Here is a 13,524-nt window from a genome sequence, read left to right on the forward strand (position 1 = left end):
TTCATAGTAGTGTTTTATTTTATTTAATTTTTCGTAGACTTTATAGCGTGATAATTTCCTAATTGTGTAAGATCAGAAAAGTCGTTTTAAAATTATAATCTTAGAAATGCTAGATTATCAATATCATTAAAAAGTGTATTGTGGACAGAAATTTACAATTTCAAGTTAATAATGTAAATGAAAGGTTAATTAAAACTTAAATAAAAGTACTTTAGAATCAGTATCAGATTATCAGTAAATTCAATCACGTGGTATTAACCAATGGTACCTTAATTCATAGACAGAATATTCGTATTTAATCATAACAGTTATTTAAAGCCATCAAGTAATTGCTGATTTAATTTATCAGTATATTAAAAAATCTATTTCTGTGAATTTCTAAAAGTATATATTGTGTTATGATAAGCACCATAAAGACATTGATCTCAAATGCCAGAACGTGCAAATTTAAATCAGTTTAGAATCAAGAGTTTTGTAAAGCCAATGACTTTATATCGTTAACTTAAACACATTTCAGGACAATTTTGCACTTATCATACAAAGGTTTCCTTAGTTATATTGTTACTCGTGTCTTACAATTCGACCATTTGATATTAATGCTAAATGTATTTTTAAGGCCATAAATTAAGTAAATGTACTTGTGACGTATAAATATTTTCTGTATATTGGCGATTGTATGGAATTGCCATATATCGTCATTCTAAATGGACTGCATGTGTTGTGCCCTTTCTATACAAAAAATGACATCTCCCCGTGGGTTCAAGCAGTGTTCAATTTACAAAAACATATTCATGTGACTTATTAGATTATTTTCGATATCATAATGTTTCTTATGTTATGTGCATAACAGCAAGTGTTATTATGATTACAGTACGAGTACAACATGCGGCTGATAGCGTGACAAAATTGTTTATACGATTTTAAATCGTTAAACTAAGTGTTTTTCAAGAGATTCCATTTGTAATAAACAATAAAGAACAGCATGCTATCAAAGATGCCTTCGAAAACAAAACAGTTGAGTCTAAAAAGTCATTGTTGTGTTTTATTGTTTTAACCCTTATACATTATTTTTCTATTTATTATATACTTATAAGTTATTTTATTATTAAATGTTCCCTTTTCATAAATGTCCTGACATAAGACTCTGATATCTTAAAAGATAAAATATACAAAATTTCCTGTGAATTTGAAGATTGGAGACTGTGATGAGTTTAGTCACGTTATGTAATCACATTTACTTGACTTGAGTTCATTATACAAAATTTACATGTGATTCTTATTTAAAAAGGTCGTGTTAGAATCACGGTTTTTAAAGTGTGTTTAGTACATTATCTTTTTAATTCCACTCTCTTTCTCTCTGCAGGCTTTCTTGAATGGAATTTTCTTGCATATCAGACTGGCGTTTCCGTGAGTTTTACCCATGCCGGAAATTTCATCTGGCATGGGGGGTTCCAGATGAGTCGCGTGCTGTACAATGGTACGGTTAGGATGACGTCATTTTACCGTTATGAATGAAGTTGTAATTCATACGCTGTTGTAAGAAAGTAGTTACGGTTGTTATGATATAAATTTTCATTGAAAATAAAGATAAAGAATTTAAAATATAATGGAATATGGTAGAATATGCAAGAAAAAACATCTGACATATGTTTGCGGTTCGAATCGGAATATTCGTCCCTCGGTCACCCGCCAATGGGCGGTCACTCGGCAAGCCTCGTTACCACCCAATGGGCGGGCCACCTCGGAACGGCTATTCCGATCCGAACCGCAAAATATGACAGATATTATTAGTCCAGCTTCCATTTTTGGAACCGTCCTTTATCAATTTAAGGGATATCAAGATGAAAAATGTTAGTTAGCCGACAGTATAAAGCATGTTCACACGACACGAATGTGAAGGCTGACCTGGCTCTATACTGAAATTTGTAAAGGCTAATCACTTCAGGTCCCATCAGGTGAGTGGTTAATTATTGTAGAACATTTGAACTATTTTATGTCATTCACTGATAGCTATAATCTGAAAACGTTGGATATTTATTTATTCTTGTTTAACATATCTATGAATGACAGTTTTGACATATATATTCACATTCTGAAATTGAATTGCTTAGAATATAAAACCGAAAGTCGCGACAGTAGTTATCGCAAAGACTTACTTAATGGATGTTCAAATATTTGAGCATAAATAGCACTTTCAGCACGATTAAAACATTTTTTATTTAGAAACCTTTATCATTACCAGGTAAAAAATAAATATGATTGTTTGACATTAAATAGACCTTTAACTATTGTCCTGTAATATATTTTGAAGAACAAATAGTAATCTGACATTTATTGGAAATAAGTCAACATAGACAAATGTCAATGTCGAGAAAGTGGTGTTAATGGACATTTCCAACTAATGATCACTTTGCGCAGCTTTTCAATTGTTTCTGTTGCATTCTTTCTACTCTGAATGTTTCTCCTATTAAACTGTGAAAACATCTGACATATTTTGCAATATTTTGGCTTATATCTGTAAAAGTAAGATCACCTGTAAAAGTAAGATCACCATATTATCTATAAAAAATATCCTTTAGCGCGTAGATTCTTATCATAAATATTGAAAGCGATTTTTATTGTTTCTTCCAGCGTTCCACAGAAACAAAACGTTCATATTCAAGAACATTATAAAAATACGTGATTAAATATAATGTACTGCCAATGTAAATTTAACTGAAATCTGAATGTAGCTGACCGATCAAAAATACAAACAGAAATGAACAGTGAACAACTAATCATTTTAAATGTGAAGCTTTGCTCATATGAATCAAACAGACCACTTTTTATTTTCAGACTTGCAAATACATGTACAAATGCTTAATCAAACTATACCTGAAGTAAAAGATCATAAACACTTAGGATTATTTTTGTCTCACAATTGCCTGTGGCATTCACATATAGAATATATTAATGAAAAAGCATGGAAACGGGTGAACATAATGAGAAAACTGAAATTCATGTTTGACCGTAAATCTCTTGAAATTATTTATATATCGTTTATCCGACCAATCCTTAATATGCGGATGTGGTATGGGGAAGCGCATTTCAGTATGAACTTGACCTCTTAGATAATATACAAAATGAATGTGCTAGAATAGTGTCTGGTGCAACAAGACTAGTTTCAATTGAAAACTTAAATAATAAAGTAAATTGGGAAACATTAAAACAAAGACGTTATAAACATAGATTAACATTATTCTATAAAATCAAACATGGCATTGCACCAGAATACTTGTCAGAACCAATACCGTATCAAACAAACACTCGTTATAACCTTAGAAATTCAAACGACACTATTGGTATTTCAGCAAGGACATCTTTATACTTTAATTCTTTTTTCCCATCTTCAATTCGTGAATGGAACAACTTGCCCCTTAACATAAGGAATTTACCAACCCTTTCAATGTTTAAAAATTATCTATCACGTGATAAGAAAACTACACCAAAATATTTTTATTTTGGTGATAGAAAACTTCAAATTATTCACACCAGGTTACGCACAAAATGTAGCTCCCTAAATTATCATTTATATCACCATCGCCATTATGTGAGTGTGGTCAAATGGAAACTAACTTTCATTACTTCTTTGAATGCAATCGCTTTCGTACATGTAGAGAAAAATTATTGGGAATTCTAAATAATTTCGATATTACCCTCAACACCCTACTTTTTGGCAACCCGGACATCTCAGATACTGATAATGCCAATATCTTTAAACATGTTCATACTTTTATCTCAGAGTCAAAGCGATTTCTCTGAACTTAAAGTGAAACAGTGAAGCAATCTTTCTTTTCTCTTTCTTTCTTTTTTCCTAACATTGTATTATTTGTTTTCCTTTTTTCTTTTTCGTTATTATAATTTCTAATTCTTATCCCGATGATTACTTATAAATATAACGTTTACTTGGTCACAAATATTTACATTCCACTTTTTTGATAATTGTACAAAATATTATAAAATCGACTCATTATAAAGTTACACTAAAAGGAGAAGAATTTTATAAGACTTAGTCTTTCGTTCTCATCCTTTTCTTTGAATATATTATATACTTGTATTCTGATTGTATTGTATTATGTATATCATGTAAATATTCGGGAAATAAATATGTTTAAACTAATACATGTACAACGATTTTGTTCATTAAGGTGGATAAAACTGGCTTATGAGATATCCCGCCCTGCCCCCCCCTCTCCCCCTCTAGATCAACGAAAATAAGATGGATATCTTAAAATTGAATGCTCGGTTCCAATGAATCTGTTCAAGAGAAAAAGCAAGGTAAAAGTGCAACAAAAAATTATTCAGCAAATCACATACGAGCAAAATTCTTTCAAAGTATGTCGTATTTGCTCTAACTGTTCGGTCACTAATCTAATAAACACAAAACAGTTAAAATGATAAGTTTCAAGTATAGACGCCTAGAATCCGCTTCAATACCTGTAACCACATAACTTCTGTCAACTTGCTGAGCTTTAATTTTGTTGGCATCATAACAAGTCTCAAAGAACGTTATATACGTAATTGTTACGTGTTTCACATGAACTATGTCATTGCGTTTAGATATGTCTGTAATTACAAATCTAATAGTATGCTTTTTCATGAGGCTGATCGCGTGATATCTTAATTCATCCAGTTAATTGAACGCTATTAAGATCTAAATAAACTGCATTACAGGTAATTTGTTGCAGAACAAAGAGCAACATGTGGTATTTCATATCCATCAATTAATCAATTAATACAGATTTACTCAAAAGCCTTGTTTCATATTTCTGGAATAAAAACATATAGATAAATGCAAAAATGGATGAATTTTTATTTTTGAATTTATATAATTACGACACCTGGTAAGATAATAAAAATATAGCTATGGGAAAATCAATAAGGGATCGGAGGAGAAACTGTTCGTTTCGGTTTATCAATAGTACTTTAAGGTATTCCAGTAATACACATTTCATGCTCGTGCTGAATAACCTGGCTTTCTAAAGATCAAATGCTCATTGCAAGATAAAAACGCGGCAAATCAACTTTGCAGATACATTATGTATATATCATAATACGGCACAGCAATACTCCATCAAAAGCTCTTAAAAAAACCTACCCACGTGACTGCATTATTATGCTGTGCAATAAAATATTAATCACGCTCTTTAAAGTGTGTTTCGAAAATTGTCATTTTCTTCTATTTGTCCATCACATGCTGTATTGACATATTTACATATCAACAGTATATTTATATATTTTCAAATTTATATGTTCATAGTAATGATAAGTTTTATCTGATTAACGTTCTATTGCCTGTAATTTAGCAACTTTCAAATACATATAGATATACTTATTCTGAAACTCAATTCATAGAAAACATATTTTGCGCGACAAAGTATTTTACAAGAACGACGTTTACTCTGGTAACAAATTCCCTAGGCATGTCATCGCAGGACCTGATTTCAAAGTTTGCAACTTCTAAGCATAAAAAATAACATTTAAACTGATTACTACTACATGTATACAAATATTTGTTTTCAAAACAAAAAGCAAAAAAAAAACGGCATACTTGTAGTTACCGATACTATAAAAGGTTCAATCAATGCAAAGCGAGCATGCAACATTTTCAATTGTTTGCCATTTTGAGCGTTCTTTTAGGACTCAGTCATTTTCTTTTACATTGTGAGTGGTGCAAATTAATATGACCAAAAGTGCTGGAAGCTTTGCGAGTTGCAATATTGAACAATGTCATTGTCATTCTGATATTTGTTTTGGTTGGGTTTTACATAGAACCAAAACAGTATATATCATAAGGCGACTTTTCAGCTAAACTAATGAAGGAAAACCTCAGTTTCCCCTCTGTGTATTATTCCAGGCACGAATGGGCACCTGAAAAGAACCACTAACATTCCGTAAGCTAGCTGGATTGCTTCCTCACACGAAAAAAATCAAAAGTCCAAAGATTCGAACCCACACATGAGGAGGACGACCTTCATTATGAGTTCAATGTTCACTATTGTGATATGTATCAAAAGTAAACTGATGACATATCATTACTGACACTGACTGAATAGTCACTGAATTCTAAAAATGTCGCAATGATTATTTACAGTTAATTTCTATATAAGTAACTTTATTCATTACTCAAAACATTGCTAATAACTATTCACAATGTCTCATGTATAGTTTTATGCGTTCGTGAGCACAAATTTCTCAATCAATGAACAATAATAGTAGCCTAAACATCCTGTTTTAAAAGTAACCTGTCATTGATACATTGATCTGCGAACATCTTGTGAGTCTAAGAATATAAACTAAGAATTAAATTTATTTCACATGAATTAAACCCTCATTTTGAAAGTAAAAATAGGAGTTACAATGTATGTGTTGATTCACATTTCATCTTGAAACGAAACTTAAAGCATCAATGATTTAAAAAAAATTATTTTAAAAGTAATTTATTTATAATTGTTCTCATTAAGTGTTCATCAAAGGTTTGTACATAACAATCTAGCTCCTAGTCATAATCTAAGGCAAAAGCATCTGAACATGAAAATCAACAAAATGGATGGTAGTTCATAAGTAATGATTAATGGATAGTGGCAAGACCTCACATTGTGTCAGCAGGCAGTTGCTTATCTCATTCACTTAAAATAGCTTTTACTGAAAACAAGTAATAATCTGTTTACATGGAAGGCAAGGGTCTATTTTCTTGAGAAATTACGTCTATCAAAACCATACAAGCTAAATCATTGAACTCATTTTTGTGCGCTATAAGAATTTAGCTGATATGTTGTCCGTCATCTCCTAAACTTTGAAATTTCCTGTGTGATTTCCTCGCATCCTCGAAGCTAAACATCAGTTAGACTGTGTGTAGTAGCTGCACAATATTATACGTAGTGTGTTATTGATACCGTTTTGTAGATTCATCTTACACTAAGAGACCTTTAGATCTTTGTTACAAAGTTAAAAGGGTTTGTTAAAGTTTACATTTTTGTCGGATAAAGAATAACGAACAAGACAGGTACACATGTTTGAGCAGCTGATGAAGAGTGCTGACAATGTGCAATGAAAGTGAAGAAGATAAAGTGTAAGCCAACATTGTAAATAGAGCTGTAAGTTCAAAAATGTTATACGCATGTTGATTTAATTCTAGTGAATATGTTTTTTCCAATGCCGCTGTTCATGTGGTCATACAGAAACACGGATGTTCTGCAAGAACAGTGTAATGGAGAAATGAAGGATTTCCAGAAATCCAAAAGTCCAATCTTAGGATGACAAATGGTCCATCACATACATGACACTGCATTATCTCACCATTTTAACGGGGTTAAGTCATTACTAATTTTGATAAGATGTGGTAGTTATAAAACCATCAAACTTTTTCACCCGACCTGTATCCAGTGACATTTTTTCTATAACTTGCGTTCACAGGAACTCAACTAAGGTTGCAAAAGCCTAAAACATTTCATTTGAATTTCATACATAGAACAAATTGGGCACTTTATAAAGGGAGAAATGTGAATAATAATAAAAAGTTATGCTGAGAAATATATCAAGAATCGGAAGTTTGTGCATTTCTTAACCCAATTTTTAAAAAAAGCGTTTAAATGCTTTTGTCTTTTAGGTCACCTTTCACACTTCAGATACAAGTAGAACACTTTCCACTTCTTAGACTAGGTAATACATTTTAAAATTGTGATTCGATAAAATGCAAATACTATAAAAAAACGTATTGTTGAAAAAGTACTCTTCTTATGACAAAAACATCCATAAGTATTGTTTTATTTTTTAATCCCGTTCCATTTTTATTTTACATGTAAATTCATTCATTTTTGCTGTGAGAGAAAAGAACCTTTCAACAGACATTTACACTGTTTATGTCGAGTTTTCTTTAAATGGACAAAACTGTCATTTTTTACAAGTTTCCTTTGTTTGGTTTATACAGAATTTATTTTAGTTCGATTGTGTAGGAAGCTATAAGCTTATAGAAAAACTTTCGAATCCTTTGTTTGAAACCCAAGCTTGCTATGTTGATCGCGAAATCCTCATTTGCTGAAGTATTTTGCTGCAAATTGCAATGCCTAGACATGATTACCTAGAAACAGGGCAAGAAATGTGACTCATGAGTTGATTCACCACCTTGAAAATGAATCATTAGATATGATCAACATTATACTATTGATGTTCATAAGATATAGATAGCTAGAGACGTTAATATCTTTTGATCTGTTTTGTAATTGCGATACAGATGTATCGTAGTCCTTTGAAATTATTCTTCTTTTATTTCTCTGTAAGATACACATATCTTTTCATATAAGTCACGATGTTGACATTTTCAAGAATAAAAAGGCAATTTGGATTTCTTAAGACTCTGATTGTCTGGTTTATTTATTTATTCTCATTATGTATCTTTTAATCTGAATAAAACATTCACCTTTATATGCGCTTACTGTAAAAATTATTACTAACAGAGAATTTGTTGTAGGTCATTTGGCATTAAGCCGTCGCAATCGTTATCTGCGAATGTAATGATGCTTTGTGTATAGGTATAATTGTTTTCAGACCATATTGTTCAAAAGTTCAATAATTCCCATTTTCAGAACTTTTGCACTCACAACAGCAAATATCAATTGTACGGCAACCCATACTCGTCTCAGTATTTTTTTAATTTTCGTGGCCTGTTAGATTTTACATTTTCTGTGGTCCATCTAGGTAATAGTAATTTCATTTTTTTAAGTGTTGAAGGTTGAGTATTGCTGAAGCATGTAGTAGAGGGCGTGACGAATGTTGCTCGATTTACTGTCTCCAAAATAGACTTGTTAACATCGAAACAGCTTTTCCCGGTAATGAAAATATTTTATCCATATATCAGTATGAAAGCAATTACTCGACTGGGCATATCTATTAATTAATGTTTTGTTTTGCAGATTTTAGATTTAATAACAACTTTATATGTAATAAGAACGTTTTCTTTCCTGCTATGGTGTGTTAATAAAAGCAGTATAAACAATGTAGAAAATAAGAGATAAATCTTTACCAGTTCTGAAAACAATGTTTTAACATAGAGCAGATTCAGACGAAATATGAATACATGTACTTATGCTATAGTATGTTGTCAAGTAATTTGTTGACCATAGGGACGAAACTTCATTGTTTGAACATGCAGTGAGATACAGTTAATGTTACACGCTAATAGTGTTAGGATCCCGTGTAAATGTATACCGATGTCTTCAAAAAAAAAATTTTTCTAAAAATAATTTATTAGCTAGGTATATAATTAAAGCACTTGATTTACGTAACTAGTACTTGCGGGTTGACATTTTATTTAGAGTTTGTATTGTATTGCTTTAAATATAATTTGGTTTAATCTGGTCTAAGATATTTGATTCTTTGTGATATAATGTTTTGTAAATATGAGATGTTTACATTGTATATAAGTTGAGGCATCGCCAATAAACTGAACTGAACTTCAAGTAGAAAACAAGTATGTTGATAAAACAAAAACGTTTGGAGTACTTTATAAAAATAGAATTGTTATAATCATTCTTTCGCAAAAAGTGATGTAATGTTTTGTTAATTTGTTTTTTATTCACCTAGGATTATATGATGAACACATCTGCGGATGTTTCTAAATTAGAAAAAAATACCATATCATGTAAAATAATGAATTCTGCTTAATCTGATGCTAGTGGGCGTGGAAGGCAGCTAGCATTTTCCAAAACCGTGCATGAACGGACTCAATCAAATAACGCTTGCAACATTTTCAATTTTCCCATTTTGGATGTTCTTTAAGAATTTCGTTTTCTCTATTCTTTCACCATTCTAAATGATATTTACTTGTGAATAAGATTAAAGTAAAGTAAGTACAACATGAATACAAAAACCCAGTCAGCGGGTTCAACATATACATGCATATCAATTTTTTATCTGAATAAAACAAGACTATTAGACTATAAAGATTTTTTAAAAAAAGAATAAGTAAATTTGCGTTGGTCAAACATAAAAACATTTTTTATTGAAACGTGTATATGTATTGTCGACGTAGTTTTATGAAATCTATTTTCCAATAATAATCTCTAAACAATGTTCCAGACGGATATATTGTTGTTTCTGTGGTAATACAAGCGGCAGTCTCCAGACACTTACGACATTTATGATTGTATGTCCATTTCTATCGTAAATGTGATGTCAGACTTAGATATTATTAACTTTTTTTCTCAGTGGCATTTCTATAAATATTATACAATGAATAGCTAAATTGATCATGACCTTAAATAAATATGTAAAAACAGATTTTTAATGATAACAAAATGATGACATCATTTGATGTCTTGCCGGAAATAAAATTAAATGGTCTTACTTTTCTAAATTAAGAGTAAAATTATATTTGCATTATCGTTGTTGGAATGTTAATGCATATTTGTTTGAATCGGATTACAAATGCTAGGCCTAGTTTACATGTCACAAGCCAATCAGTCGCACTGCTGTTCTTATTATTTCGCGACATGTGCGACACCGCAATAGATTTTTTTTCTTTTATTCTGCGTATGGTATTAAAATTCTAACACAACATTTCAAATTTGCTCCAGCCCGTGCCTCGGGGCGTATACAAAAGCATGTTTTACAGCTGCCGTCAATGTGCAGGTGACTCAGTCTAAATGAGAATTGAAAACATTTTCGATTTGCCCCCTTCAGGGTTACCTCTTTTGGCTTTCTTTAAATAGTGCATGTGCATGGTACTGCATTGTGCGCAGTTAATTCATATTGAGACATTTCACTTTCGCTCAATTAACAGTTTGTTATATTTGATTGCACATATTTCAGACTTATTAAACAGATCTTCTGCTGAATTTGCAAAATACTATCAAATTGTCTTTGCAATACCTTGATTTCTTGTCATTAAATGTTAAGCAACTCTAGAAAAAAGGGTGATTCTTCACGAGCAGTGGAAGGTGAAAATCATAGATTCATAGTTCATATGGTCATGAGGTAAAAACCACACGCCCGATAGCGCTTGTGTAATTTTTACCAAATAGATAAATACAGAATCCCTAAAGAAAGCCCAACACAGCAAAATTGAAAATGTTGCAGGCTCGGTTTAATTGAGCCTGTTCATGGACAGTACTGGAAAGTGCAAGCTACCGTCCACGCCCCCTAGCAATGACTTCAGAATAATTAGGAGAGTGGTTTGCAACTTTTCAAATGCCAAGAATGACTTTACAATCTCGCTTTTGTGAAAGTAGACGTTGTCACGTAAAAGATGGACTAGTCTCCATCCTTTGCTTGGACGATTCTTAATGTTAAAAGATTTCTTGTAAAACTGGCTAGTGACTGTGTGACCAGATGGATAAGGCACTTGAACGACTGGTGCACTAGAATTAAAGAAAATTGCATGCAACATTTCCAATGAACGTTCGATTGTTTTGATGTTGCTTCTTTTAGCAACAACTGTTTGTTATCGACCCTTCTTTAAGGTTCAAATTTAATCACCTGGCAGTGAGAAATATCCAGACTGTCACAGTCATTGTATGTGTTCATAAGTTCTAGGGTGCACTTAAAGCTCTCTTTATTAGCGACTCGATGAGCAAAACTAATGCAAACATTTCTAAGACCGCTTGGTCAGAGTTAGATGAATACTGCCTTCTGATATGCCAGTACAACTAACTAATCTCCTTAACTGACAATCTTGCATCCTGCATCCGCAGCAATGTTAGCCTTGGTTATAGGCCTACCTGAACGGAAGATATCTTTCACAATTGCCCATCTTAAAAGCTTTGACCCACTAAAAGATCGTGCGCTTTGAAATGTCCTGAGATCCATATATTCCACACCATTCATTATGTATCTGCATTGCAGCTGTATTAAGCCTTTTGTGACATTTAATGGAACTTCGAATTTAAGTTTTGTTGTCCATTGTACATATGTCAGTGTTTATGACTGCATATATTCCGAATTGAAATATCTCGCTCATTTCAAACGCAAACGGCATGAAAGAAACGTTATATTTAAGTGCAATGAAGCTTTTAAAACATAATGACAATAAAACTACGAAAACTTATTGTAACTTATTGAATGGTCCTTGTAATCATGGGGACATTTCTAAATATTTACAGACTGAAAAGCGAGCAGTGCAAGCCATGATCAGACGACACTGGTCGCATGAGTAGAATCTGTTGCTGCCAACAGGCTAATGGGTAAAGATCTTCTACAGTCGGGTAATAGTTCAATCAATGAGTTTGTGTAGCGGTACTGAACCGGTTGTTGTACATACCACTTAATTTCATCGCTGTGTATCAGCAAACTGCTCTCAGCGGTTATTTCCCCTGGTCAGTTCAAGCAAAAAAAAGGCGTGAGGGATGCAACAGGTTCGAGGAGACATAAAAGTGTTTTCATACATAATAAAAGAAATTTCCAAAAGAAAATTGCGCATGCTTAAGTAGACTGTGTTTACATTTAAATGTAAAATGGTCTAAATTAATACGATGTTAACCCTGAAACCCCTGAAAAAAATCTCTTTTTTTGTTCAAAAATACAATACAGTCGGCATCGTACTTGCGTCCATCTTTATTAAGCGACTTTTTTATTAAGCGGCCGCATAAAATCCCTCCCGGTGATTTTTACTATTTAATTTAATTCCATTAAACGACTATTTTTATATCGCGGCCAGCGGCCACTGAATGTCGGCCCAAATGTACAAAATTAAGTGTTAAAGTATCTATTAAACGGCCGTGACAAACAATCGTCCCTGCGGGAATTCTCACCTGTGTAATTAGCGAGTAGGTAAGATGTGTACAAGCAAACAAACAAATATTTTTCATGGTCAACGGTCACAAATAATTGTCGTTTTAAAACGAAATAAATAACAATTGCAATCGTTACAAAATCGGATTTTCCGATCGTAATATTTATTGTGACATATTTTGTCAGAGCAATAACGTATCACAACACCGCATTTGCATAGTTTTGTCATGTGCTCAGAGTGACCTCCCTTATCGAAAATCACGTCGGATCGATCGAAAAAAAGACAGACAACTAATAAGACCGGATAAATTGTATGAGGAAATCGTGCATGGAATTGAGTGTGAGTAAATAGCAAATGTCATCGATTGTAGTCGAAATAAAATCGTGAAACGTAGTGGACTAAACATTACAGAACCGAGCCATTCATTGCTGACGGTGTAGGTGCTCATCTGATGCTTTATAAAATACATGTAGTAGATCCATTAAATATGACCCTTCGACAAAAAAAGACAAAAAAATCCTAGATCTTTAAAAATCTTATTGAATTTGAAATCGGGGTAGTGTGGAAACTAATTGTTGAAAAAATTAAGAAGTTTAAAACTCATTGCATAAAAAAATATCTGGAGCTCTGGCTGATGATTCTAAAGTATGTTCAGCAGGAGATGTGTATGAACATATTAAAAATATAAGACAATATGCTTTGTTTCATGGTCAAAATGACCTGTTGACAGTATTATGAGCGTAGATCACATTTGAACA

Source organism: Ruditapes philippinarum, unplaced genomic scaffold (genome assembly GCF_026571515.1).
Source record: "Ruditapes philippinarum isolate M1 unplaced genomic scaffold, ASM2657151v2 ctg2659_1_1_1_1, whole genome shotgun sequence".
NCBI lineage: Eukaryota > Metazoa > Mollusca > Bivalvia > Venerida > Veneridae > Ruditapes > Ruditapes philippinarum.